Source organism: Podarcis filfolensis (assembly GCF_964270895.1).
Source record: "Podarcis filfolensis genome assembly, chromosome: 1".
In the NCBI taxonomy this organism is placed as follows: Eukaryota; Metazoa; Chordata; class Lepidosauria; order Squamata; family Lacertidae; genus Podarcis; species Podarcis filfolensis.
In genome coordinates this window covers 79,306,362-79,317,652 of record NC_139604.1, presented here as the reverse complement: position 1 = coordinate 79,317,652, position 11,291 = coordinate 79,306,362, and positions in this window count along the sequence as shown.

The window sequence follows — 11,291 nt, the reverse complement described above, 5'->3', positions numbered from 1 at the left end:
ATAACCAGTGCATCATCTGTAACGTAAGTGAAATGCCAATTTAGTTAGAGCAGCCTTCCCCAACCTCGTGCCCAAGGCTGGTGCTTTCATGAGGTAAAACAAAGCAATTTGCCTCAGGTGGCAGATCCAACCCTCTCCTCATCTCCACCATTGTGCTGCTGCCAGCCCGGCTCCTCTTCTGCCAACCCCACTGTGACTTTGCCCATGCTGCTGCCACCACAGTGCCCTCGCCCTCACCACTAATGCTGTGCCCTTGCCACTGCATCGTGGCAGCAGCACAGGCGCAGCTGTGGGTGCAGTTGTGGCAGGGCTGGCGTGTCGCTTCGATGGGGTCCGGGGGTCCGGCACACTTCCCTGCGCGGCTCTGACCTCTCCCAAAGACCAATGACTCCAGCAGAGTAAACACAGCAGAAGCAGAAGCAGGAACGTTCTGTCGTGTGGTAATAACTCAGGCTGAAACGCAGCAGTCTCCTTATCTTTAAAGTCTTTATTTCTTAGCAAACACAACAGCTATATATTTCCTGGCGACAGAGCGCACATCTTGCTGCTCTCTCCACGGAGCAAACACGCACACTGTGTTTCTCTCTCTCAGAGATACTGACCACTCCCACTTCCGTGTTCTAAACACACCTCTCGGAATGTGAAGCGTCACTCAGAACTTCTTAACCCTGTAAGTTCTGACTCTCTCAACACCCCCTCTCGCATCACATTCTGAGAGGACTTGTGAGCACACCTTTACAGACCTCTGTGTGTCCCACACCTTCCCACCTGCCTGTTGAGTCTCCTCACAAATCTCTGGTTCGCACTGTGCGAGACCAACCCACGCATTTGTGACTTGAAACCTCTCAGGTGGAATTCCCTTTGTTGCCCGTGAAGACCGCCTGGGCACAAACTGGGGTTCTTCTCCTGACCCACTGGGGCCAGCAAGAGCGTCTTCTTCATCAGAGTCCCCCTCTGACTTGACCCGTCTGTGAGCTTTCTCCATCACTCTAACAGGAGATGAGGGCTCACTCTTGGACACTCCTTTCACAACCTGTGGAGACGCCTCCCCCTGGTCCTGATCCTGATCATCGGCCAGATCACCATTATCTGGCTCTCCCTCCTGCTCAGATTCGGATTCAGACAGACAATCTGAGACAGTGTCATGGCTGACTTTGCGCCTTGAACTATTTCCCTGCTGCTCTTTGAACTCAGCATGCTTGCTGACCAGAAGCTTGGTCTGATCACCTTCTGGGTACGCAAATCTCCACCCCTTGGTCGCGGGTTCATACCCACAGAAGATCATTTCCTGGTATCTTGGACCACTCTCTTGCTGCAACCACTTTGGTACAGGCACCATGGCCCTGCAACCAAACGAACGGAAGAAATGCACCTGTGGCTTCTGTCCGTTGAGCAAGAAATATGGGGTGTCACCTACCACTGCATTGTAGCACCTGTTCATCATGAAATTGGCCGTTTTTACTGCCTCCCCCCAGAAACTGTGAGGCAACCCAGAGTCACTCAATAGGACTTCTGAAACTTGAACCAGAGCCTTACTCCTCAGCTCTGCCACGCCACTCTCCTGAGGCGAAGTCACCTTGTGACGTATCCCCCTCTGGCGAAAAAAACTCTTTAGAGCAGACCCAGTGACCTCTGAACCACGGTCAAACTGGAAACCTTGCACCTTGGTGGAGAACCTCTGTTCCACCGCCGCAACCCAATCTTTGATCAGTTGCGCTGCTTCCTCCTGCGTTGTCAGAGAAAAAGCCCAGGAGTTCCTAGTAAAATCATCGATCAAAATCAGCAGATGCCTGGCTTTGCCCAGACTTGGCTGAGGCATAGGCCCAAACAGGTCTGCGTGCACAAGCTCAAAAGGCTTTGTGGTTACCCTCTCCATCCTGGGATAACTGCATCCCTTGCTCTTGGCTTTTCTACAAGCCCTGCAATTTAGTGTTGCACCACATTCTCTTACCTTGCACCCTTTGGTGCATTCTGATAACACCTGCAAGTCATCACAAGACCCGTGTGCAATCCTCTTGTGCCACACGCATGCACATGAAACATGAGTGTTCCCCTCTCCCTCCAGAGGTGATTCCAGAACAAAGAGATTGTTCTGATTTTTCTCAACACGTACCAGTTGCTTCCCCCCTCTGGAAATTGTACAGACATTGTTCTCAAAACTCACTGAATATCCCTCCTGTAAAAGACAAGGTACAGATAACAGGCAGTGTTTTATCTCAGGGAGAACATAGACCTTCAGTTCATCCTGCAAGAAAGAGACAAACATGTTAGCAACATGGGTCACATGTCCCTGTGAACCTGTAGCAAATTTAACTGTTTTCTCAGTTGAAACAGCCTTGCAGTTCCACATTTGTCCATCAGGTGGCGCTGTTACCAGATGGGCATTCACAGCCGAGTCAACAACCCAACGTAGGACTCTCCCCCCTCTGGAGTTGTCCTTCTTTGTTGCCTTAGCAACTGATTTCCTGCTGCCCCCGACCTTGGGGCTTCCGCTGCAGGTGTTGTTGTTGTCCAAAACTGCCATAGACGCAGACAGCTGATAAGCTCCTCCTTCCCCTTCCGGCCGACCCTGGGACTTTCCACGCTGGCCTCTTCTCCCGGGCTGGTTCCCATGGGAAATGTCCTTGGGACTTTCCTGCCCTTTGTCTCGCTGTGGACAGCTTCGGCGCAGGTGCTCCGGAGAACCACAAACAAAACAGCAACGAATGGAAAACTTTTCAAACTTGCCTTTGGACTGCAGTGCCCCCCCACTCTTGCCAGCAGCACTACTCGAGGCTTCTCTTTGAGGCTTGGGGACGTGGCTTTTGGCTTCCAGCTCTGTGGTTTCTCTGCAAACCTTCTCCAGCTCCTGCCAAACAGCCTTGGCACTTTCAAGACCCTTGGACTGGCCTTTCTGGCCTGCACCCCCAAACTTAGGTGCACAGCCTCCAGAGGAACAGCTTGCCACTGCTTTCCTCTTCCCAGCTTTCAGCAGCTTTCCAGCACACGGCTGCCTGTCACGTTGGCGTGTCAAAGCATCGCAGCAGCTTTCAGACACGGCTCTAGCCCCCCTTGGGCTTCCAGGGCGTCCCACAGCCCCTCCTTGACGCTCTAGGCGTTCCCCAGCTTCTGTGCAGCTCTTGGCCCCCTCTGGGCGTCCCTCAGGCTGGCGTCTAGCCCCCTCTGGTGTGGCTCCCACTTTCTTCCGTGCCTGCCACTTGACCCAGGGCTCCTTCCCGTCTGCCTCTTCAAAAAGGACTGCACGCGATTCATGGCTGTCTGCCATCTTCTCCCCCGGGGCCCAGCTTACTTACGACCAGTAGCAGCTCCCAGTCCGGCAGATCCCAGCTCCTCCCGGCTGGCTCCAGCTACTCCTTAGCTGGCCTTTGGCTGCTCCTCAGCCTCTTTGCCTGCAGTCACACTTCCCAGCGTTTCATCGGCTGGCCTCTGGCTGCAGTCTCTCACACGCACGAACGTTTCTTATCTTTATTGCTGATCACCCATAACCTGTCGCTTCGATGGGGTCCGGGGGTCCGGCACACTTCCCTGCGCGGCTCTGACCTCTCCCAAAGACCAATGACTCCAGCAGAGTAAACACAGCAGAAGCAGAAGCAGGAACGTTCTGTCGTGTGGTAATAACTCAGGCTGAAACGCAGCAGTCTCCTTATCTTTAAAGTATTTATTTCTTAGCAAACACAACAGCTATATATTTCCTGGCGACAGAGCGCACATCTTGCTGCTCTCTCCACGGAGCAAACACGCACACTGTGTTTCTCTCTCTCAGAGATACTGACCACTCCCACTTCCGTGTTCTAAACACACCTCTCGGAATGTGAAGCGTCACTCAGAACTTCTTAACCCTGTAAGTTCTGACTCTCTCAACATGGCGGCAGTGCGGATGCAATGGTGGGGACAGGGAAAGGCTCAGATCTGGTGGTGGCGGTGGCAGGGGCGCATCTTGCCTATTGAGGCAAAACATCCCAGGCCTCTCTCCCTAACTACAATTCTCATCAGTGTGGCCTATGATGAGGGATGATGGGAGTTGCCATCTGAAATGGAGTGAACCAGGTTGGGGAAGGTTGGGATAGGGAAATCTATTATAGATGGTGACTGGTGTCCACTGCAGCTAGCAGGGCAACAGGCAGGGAGATGAGCAGTCCGTGGAGCCAGAGAAACTCTCAGGCAGAGCCAATTCATTCTAGTTTTGTCCCCATCCTTCTCCCTGCTGAGTTCTGCGAGGGCAACAATGGGCCTAAGGAGGAGGAAGCTGACAGGCCGTGCAACCCCCTGGACTGGTTAAAAGTAAGAAGACAGGTGTGTGTGGGGGGGTGCTAACTGAAGGCAGACTGAGGTTGGTGTATCACTGCTTCATGTGCCCAAATTGAGCTGCCACCACGTGAGGAGTCTGACCGATGTGCTGCTCCCTGGAACAGAAGAGCCAGTGGCACTTCAGAATCATGGAGCCCAAGGCCAAAGACCAACTATTTTGGCCTGGTGGTTTCACACATCAGGATTGCAACCTCCATCTGTAGAGTAGTTATGTGACTCCATGTTTGGATACAAGGATTTAACACTGAATAAAGACCTATTGCTTCCTTCAACTTCAGGCACACATTTAATGATGACTAGTTCCTGTGTGGGGACGCGGGTGACGCTGTGGGTTAAACCTCAGAGCCTAGGACTTGCTGATCAGAAGGTCAGCGGTTTGAATCCCCGCGACAGGGTGAGCTCCCGTTGCTCGGTCCCTGCTCCTGCCAACCTAGCAGTTCGAAAGCACGTCAAAGTGCAAGTAGATAAATAGGTACCGCTCTGGCGGGAAGTTAAACGCCGTTTCCGTGCGCTGCTCTGGTTCGCCAGGAGCTGCTTAGTCATGCTGGTCACATGACCCAGAAGCTGTCTGCGAACAAACGCCGGCTCCCTCGGCCTATAGAATGAGACGAGAACACAACCCCAGAGTCGGTCACGACTGGACCTAATGGTCAGGGGTCCCTTTACCTTTACCTAGTTCCTGTGTGAATGGCATGCTTGTGTGTAAAGCATCTGACTGAATGGTGAATATTGCCATTATTGCCATCCAGGGAGTTTCATGGCTGGGCAGACATTAGAACTTGGGTGTTCTCAGGCTCAGTCCAACACTGTATCCCACAATGCCAAACTGGTTCACAATCAGCTAAACAAACTGTAGATGTTCGATTTTCTTTACCCTTGTAGCAGAAATGCATTTCAACACCCCCCAAGTCTCAGGATAATGCTTTGTTTTTGTGAGATCATCATAAGTGTGTGGTTAATTTACCTGCCAGAACATTGGGCTTGTTTTTCCTCTCACTGTCCCTGAGTGCTTTGGCCAATTAAGTGGCTTTTAATTAACCTTCTGCTGCTGCCCTTGTTAGGCAAAAGTAATGGTTGCTAAATAAATAATAATCCTTCCAAATATGCTATCATAATTATTGGGAGCTTTAATGATTGTGTAATTAACCATGTAATGCTAATGTGACTTGCATTAATTGCACAGCCACTAAACAGATATGAATAAGCAACCAGAACAGTCTGTTTTAATTTGTTTATTAAAAAAAATAAGCTGTTTTGAGATGTGATTTGTAGGAAAGTGTCCTGGAGTTTTAGTAATGTCCCTAGTTAACTCAACAAGGTTAACTAAAGTAAGAAAAGTCTACAAACAAGTACTAATCTATCATCATGACTTAAGATGCCAAAAAACCCCAGTACCAAACAATACATTTGTAATACATCATAATACATTTGTAGGTATAGGGTTGGAGCCAAAGAAGCACCTGTGGAATGAAGGGGGTGGAAGGTGACTCTCCCCTCCCTTCACCCTGACAGCTTCCCCAAATCCCTGAAAAAGCCTGGCATAGAGGGCAGCTGGGCAGCTTCCACAGCAATCCTCAAAATTTACATACAGAAAAGGGGGCCTCCTGCCACTGCACTACAGTGGTACCTCAGGTTAAGTACTTAATTCGCTCCGGAGGTCCATTCTTAACCTGAAGCATCACTTTAGCTAATGGGGCCTCCTGCTGCTTCCACGCCGCCGGAGCACAATTTCTGTTCTCATTCTGAAGCAAAGTTCTTAACCCGAGGTACTATTTCTGGGTTAGCGGAGTCTGTAACCTGAAGCGTATGTAACCTGAGGTACCACTGTAATTTGTAGTGGCAAGAAATACAGTGATCTATAGGAAGGAATGGCTGTAAGTGGTTAAGATTCTGTTTTTCATAGTGAACCAGTGTAAGACATAAGGCTTTCCTTTCTTTCAGCCAGTAGGCATGTGGTTCTCTGAGGTTGTTTAGAGCTTGCTTATGTGGGTTGTCACAGTGATTTTCTTTTTAATTGATTATCTGCATTGACGAGGAATTTAGTCATATGCCCTTACTCATTATAGAACTCCTGACTATCTAGCTACCGTTATTGTAGGGAATTCCTATAAAGAAAGAGAACCAGTCTCTCTCTCTCTCTCTCTCTCTCTCTCTCTCTCTCTCTCTCTCTCTCTCTCTCACACACACACACACACACACACTATCCCAGCCTTCAGGGACAATATGCAATTTAATTGCCAGCAACCCCTATTTTCTGGAATTAAAATGAACATTGCAGCTTGTGGAACTTCAAGGAGAATTACAGCCCAAGCTTTTTTGGCTCGGCATTGATTAGCACCAGTCACTAACTGGTGTTATACCAACTAATGGGTGGTTGTTGTTTTTTTTTGGGGGGGGTTCTCCCCAATCCTGTGATTCATAGCTGTAAAATTGGATTATGAAGAAATGGGGAACTACTAAAATGGTGAAAATTAACACCTGAACAAAAACAGGCTGGTCTAAAACCAGTGAATTATTGTAGAAATGGAGTGGCTGGACATTCCCTTCTGAGGTCTTTCCCGCCTCACGTCCTTGCTGGAGCTGATGTCATCAAAGCAGGTGTGTGTATGTGAAAGACAACAAAAGAGTGAGGCAGTCTTGGAGCTGGGATTAAAAGAGGCCCAGAGGCCTAGACTACTGCCTGTAACAATCCAAAAATTATGGTTTTAATAACACACACACACACACACACACACACACACTGCAAAAAGCCAGAAGTGTAGGAAGCAGGGTGCGGTGGGTGCGGGCCGCCCCGGGTGCCATCTCTGAGGAGAGTGACAAAATCCCCCCCTGGGCTGGGATGGCTGCGCCGATCTCACCCCAGGTGGGGATCGCCTCAGATCGCCTTGTTGATCACTCCCGTGGGCGGGGATCACCGTGCCGATCTCCCCCCCTGGGCGGGGATCGCCGCGCCAATCACCCCCCTGGGCAACCCACCCCAGGTGCACAGCACATGCTCTGGGTGCCTGAGTGGCTAGCTACGCCACTGCAAAAAGCACCAACTGAATAGTCCACCAACATCTAGAGGGCTATTGAATTTCTACCTCTGCTGTAAAGGAGGTTGTCAGAGCTACCCTAGGTCCCAGCTCACAAAGGACCAACGCTGCTTCGTTGTTAAGTATAAAAGTCTTTATTGAAGTTCAGTTTCACTTCCAGAGCCGCAGCGCGCAGCCCCACGTCTAAAGTGTCAGACCGCTGATGCTCCATCTGAGTCTCCTCCCCCTTGACACCAATTTAAGATTCTAGCCTTGCTCCACCTTCTCCGCTGCTCCTTCCTCCTCTGGGTCTGCCTGCCCGCCGGGGTTCCGCCCTTTCTAGCCTCTTCTCCCGCTGATTCCCCTGAGCCTTCTCCCTCCCTCCGGCGGACTTTAGGAGCTGGTTCCCCATCCGGGTCTCCTGCTGTTCCGCGCGCCTGCACATTTGAACTTGGCGCGCGCGCCCAGCCAGCAGCTTTCCTCCTGACCGTTCCACTGCTGCTGTCACTGCTTCCCCCTTCGGGGGGGCTAGCTGCAACTGACCTCCCCTCCGTTGGAGGCGTGGTCAGCCCTGACTCCCTCTCTGGAGGAGACACTGCCCCTGACACATGTGACTCTTCCCCCCCACTACGCTCTGGTGGGGAAACTGGTCCCGATCCTCCACTGCTGCTTTGGGGTTCCCCTCTGGCTCCTTGTTTCTGGTGCGTCCCCCCTGGGACCCCCCTTGCCCTGACCATCGGCGCCCCCTTCTGGGAATCTTCTGATTCGCTGGAGAAGCTCATGGAATCTCTCGGGCCACTGTCATACTCCCCTACGCTGCCCTCGGATTCTTCCCCTTCGCTCTCCCAATCCTCTCTCCCCAGTGCTCCTGCTCCTGATTCCCTGACAGAGGTTTATGCCCATTTTCCCAATTTTGATTTCATCGCTTTTGCAAGGAGTATCCATGACCAATAGATCCCCTATGTACTGTACTCCATTGTGGCTGCTTGGAGAATAAAATGCTAATCTTTTATCACAGACCAGTAGATTAGCAATATAACCCTGAATGCATTTATTAGAAAATACTTCTGATAAATATTTTTAGAATAATCAAATTTCTATTCCCTGCATTCCCTCTCCCCCATTTTTACATCTCCCCAACAGTTTTCATCATAACACCATGATTTTTATTTCCCTTTGATATTTATTCATTTTATTTTAGTACCAATGTCTGGAGCAATAAATCTTGCTGGGGTATATATTTTCGCACGTTAACTTAAAAAGGACAAATGTCAAGCGCCTCAAGAAAGAAAAACGATTCAAATATACTATTGAAAGAAGTGTTGACGAGCAGAACACCAACATCTTCTGAATCAGGTACATGATTGAGTATCATTTATGTGACTGGGAAAATGTTGTTGACCGTGGATGTGGTGGCAACTATGTTCATGCCTGAAGTGATGTCAAAATTATGCTGCCCTCTCATACTCTGCATTGAAACTCTCTTTTATGTCACACATTGATGAAGATGGTGAGCAGGGGAATCAGCCTCTGTTTGGCATATGTTGCCTGAAGCAGTTGTTTCACATTGCTTCATAACAAGGCTGACCCTGAGTGATATATATACACACACACACACACACACACACACACATATTCTCAGAATAGGCATGCTGAAAATGGTTAGTTTAAATTGTCGCTCTAAGAGTGACAATAAAAAACTCAACGGTGGAAAAATTTACCCCATCAAAAGAAAATTACATTTCTGAAGAACTCTAAAGGAAGCAATTTTTTGTCCAACTTGCCAATACATAATAACCACAGAATGGAGCTGTGTAGAAGGAAAATCTCACTGGTGTATTTTCATTCTCAAAGACCAAATACATAATTTAAAATATATTCTTAGAATTACCTTCCTCCCCCTTAAACATGCTATAACTATACAAACTGGTGACATGACAAACTTATTGGACTTGCAGAAGGCAAACCTTCAGATCTGTGTACCTTTATGTGCCTTTAATGGAATTAAACTCCCAACAAATCAATAATTATTTTAATCATTAACACACTTACTTTTTAATCAATGCATTAAAATGGATGACATTCCCTGTACATTTTACATCATTTTCATATAACCAAACAAGAGCACCTGTGAAGTATTCTGGGACCTGTAGGGTTGTTCAAAGAGTCAGGGCAGGGGAGTGTGGAACCCCATGCACTTCATAGAGGCACCACAGCACAGTGGTTACTTCAGTCCTAGGGGCATCATATTAATATAGTAGCTTAATGAGATGTTAGACTTTGAGGTTGTTTTCCAAAGTTACCAGCTTAGAATCACTCAGTCTGAGACAGGCAGGCAGTTCTCTAAGGAGCAAATAAACCTCTAGAAAATACTGCTGAAGGATATTACCAGAATGCTGCGTTGATTCTTTTTTTAGAAATTATAGGCAGAAGCAGATTCTTGAAGGACAGTGTCTATGGATAGCACTGCAATAACCATATACATAACTGGAAATCTCCCCTTTTCTTTCTCTTTCCGGCAAAACAACATTCTGTATTCAGAAGTCCTTGTCTTGTAGCTATATTCATCAGGCCAGCTGGGACTGAGGTTTGAATTCTCCATGCTCAGAATATGAATCTGCATATTGCAGCTGATTTCATTTTCATGATGGAAGGCGCTTGATTATATTTTGAATATATACATGTGGGATCCTATTCAAAATTAACAGCCTGGTATATATTGTGAAACAGGAACTAAGTAAATGCTGAGTCGGGGGGGGGGGAGAGAATATGTAACCCCCTTTTCTGCTGAGAATGTGTTCAGACCAGAACTCCTGCTAAATTTACTTGTCCTTTGTTCCCCCCCTAGAATCAGTTACATCTTTCCTATTCATGCCTTATCCTCCCAGATTCTCAAGAATAATGATAATTTTTGCAAGTGTACTTGTGCACCTATGAATATGTACTTCAGTAAAGAAGATGTAACATGCTGAAAAGTGTGGAAAGCATGTTGCGTGAACACTCTTCTTCAGGAAGGGGCCTTACAAGAATTCAAATGGACACTTTTTCCTCATTCCCCCTGTTATAGAAGTATGCCATGTAATACATGTTTTAACCCACTCCTACCCTATTGTCACAGTTTGCCACTCTAGTGAAGCTCGTCCACAAAGTGCATATGACAGCACCCCAGTGTATGCTTTCGGTAGCTGTAATATGGGGCTGCCCACCTGCCAATCACCAGACATCATAGTGACATCAGATGCTGCTGTGCTTTGAAGCTCCAACTGTTGGGACTTCAAAGTGCAGTGCAGGGCTGTTAGAAAGTCCTTCTGAACCTTGATTTCTGGAAGTTCAAAGACCAATGCTAAGCTGTTTGAAAACAAACAATTCCATGCTGCTCTTTGGGGCCGGCTCAGTCTGCCTTGTTATGTCCCATTCTACCCCCACCCTGCCCCCGTTCCACCCCATCCTGCCCTTTTCTGGGTCTGAATACAGCCCACACACGCACGGTCACACGTTCTTTGAACACATGAAAAATGAGAAACACAGCAATCCTTCAAATTCACACTCATCTGAATTTTGGGGTGTAGTTCTCCAACTAAACAATGCTTACAAAAATGTATGTATTAAGAGAAAGTGTGTGTAGAAATGAGTGCATTAGTGAAAATAACATGCAAAAATTGCATGGTATTAGGAGAAATTGAAGGTAGAAATGTGCAAATTAGTCAAAATTGTGTTTATTATTCATGCTAAAATGCTGAAGAGGTTTTTTAAAAATAATAATAATTGTGAGTTGCTGCAAAATTTTGCAGAACTGAATTTGAGAATGGAAAAAAATGAGAAACTGAGGGAGCTGAAACTGACTGATCCTTCTATCTGGACTTGTTAGCCAGTGATGTAGATGTACAACTTCAAGGCTCCAGCTTTCCCTTCTTCAGAGTCCCTTGTACTTCTTTCTTATGGTTCTTTATCTTTACAATGGTCTGGACA